Raw genomic sequence first — 2139 nt, 5'->3', positions numbered from 1 at the left:
TTTAACTTTCCACAGCTATAGCGTCAAACTCTACTAACCAGGAGAATGGATTTTTTTTCTCTCTCTCAAATACGGTTGGTAAAAAGCATCGGGTTGTATATCCTTTTCCACTAAGATCGTGTACAGGTTGTGCCAAATCTTCGGCGGCCGCGTTTGCAGTCATTTGCATTCTTTACTGCCCTAATGTCATTGCACACAGTTCTGCGAATCCCTGTGATAGCTGCATTACATTTATTTGTTTCCAAAAGGGTAGTTGGTAGTACTTCCCTCACATTCCTTTCACCTTCATTAACTTCAATTAATAATCCACCTACCTCAGCTACAAGGTCTCCCATTTCATTTCCATAAGATATTAAGTTATTCCAGTTTCCTCATTTTGCCCACACACACACACACACACCCTTTCTATCACGAGACTAACAACACTCAATTATTTAACATTTTCATCTCTTTTTCCTCCCATACAAAATCAAGTGTACAAGTCGCAATTTTATTGTTGTTGTTGTTGTTGTTGTCGTTTGTGTGTGCACGTCTCCCTCCTCATGGAGAAATTACTTCTGTCTATATCGCCAGCGGATTATTTGTTAAAGAGCGTTTTAAGGGAAGCTGAACCGACGTACATCCACATTTCGATTACTAGTGACTTCACATGGCATTTCTTGCTCATCATTTGCCCCTCATTTATCCCAGCTTTTATTTTCCGTTGAACTCGAATATTCCACACTTGGAAGGAAAAGAAAAAATGTAGAAGTATCAAACTAAATCAATGAATAAATGCAACGTGAAGTAAAGAGAGATGGAATGAAATGAAATGAAGAGTAAAGCTAACAGCATCATAAGATTATTTTGAAAACACCAACAACAAAAGTGCATTTGAAACAACAGAGTCCTCGATGAGTTTTAGGTTTCGTTTGTTTTATTTGCAGCACTCCCCACACATCACCAACCCGCATGCGTCAGTAAAAATGAGGAAGAAAAAAATAAATGATTGGATGAAACAAAAATGGAAACAAAAGAAAAAAAAGAAAAAAAAAGACATTATTTTAAAATAAAATAATAATAATAAAGAGGATACAATAAATCAAACTATTAAATAAATATATTTTTATTTACTTATATGAGTTGAAAGAAAGAAAGTAAGGGAATGAAATAAAATAAAGTAAAAGGAATAAAAGAATAGGAAACGAAAAAGCTTTACTTTGTGACATTTTATATTTTAAATAAATATGTCAAGACCTGATTTGTGTATTCATCATTTGGCACACACCACTGTTATCATCACCTTCAAGACACTCACAATCACGAAACTTTTTTGTCCTTTTCATACCCCTTATTTCCTTATCACAAAGTAAAAAATAACAATAATAATTAAATTAATTAGCAAACACATTTATTTAGATTTATTTCTTTATATATTGATGTTTTGTCACTTCATGAGATTAATAACCGTAAAAGAGGTTAAATATTAAAATGGGGGAAGTAAATTGCACAAGTTATAAAACATATTCTGCAATTTACCCAAAACATCATTATATTGAATCTCTTTTCTCCGATTTGTCACTATTGTCGTTATTATTGTCATTACTGTTATTATTATATATGTTGTCCTCCCATTAAAACGGCAAAGAAGGGTCAGAGAAAGTTGAAAAAAAAAAATGAAACCAGATTATAGAAAACCAAAAAAAACTGGGAATAAAGAAAAGCGGAGCAACGTTAGAAATAAAATAATAAATAAATTGGATAAAACTCATATGCGTTCGGATATTAAAAGTACAATAATGATACTTCATGCATCGTCTTCTTTTCCTTTCTTTTTCCTTTCTTTTTCCTTTTCTTTCCGCTGGGTCACTTCTCTTCCTAAGTCTTTCCTCACCTACCTTACTTGCTCGGGAAAGTTAAAAAAATAAAAGATAAAAAAATTTTAAAGGGACCTCCACCAAATCGCTATCTATTTCCTACCGTTCTTTTCCTCGCCTTCTGATGCGTTTCTTTTCTCCTTTTACCTCATGTGGGCGTGGGTGTGGGTTGTTGTTGTTGCTTTTGTCCTTTTCTCCTCTGCTTTAACTTCGGTTCATCACTTCCCTTTGCATCCTCTCCCTTTTTTTTCCTCCGTATCAACGCCCCTAACCCCGTACCCCC

The sequence above is a fragment of the Trypanosoma equiperdum genome (genome assembly GCF_001457755.1).
Source record: "Trypanosoma equiperdum strain OVI genome assembly, contig: ctg_750, whole genome shotgun sequence".
In the NCBI taxonomy this organism is placed as follows: Eukaryota; Euglenozoa; class Kinetoplastea; order Trypanosomatida; family Trypanosomatidae; genus Trypanosoma; species Trypanosoma equiperdum.
Note: the sequence above shows the minus strand (reverse complement) of the source record.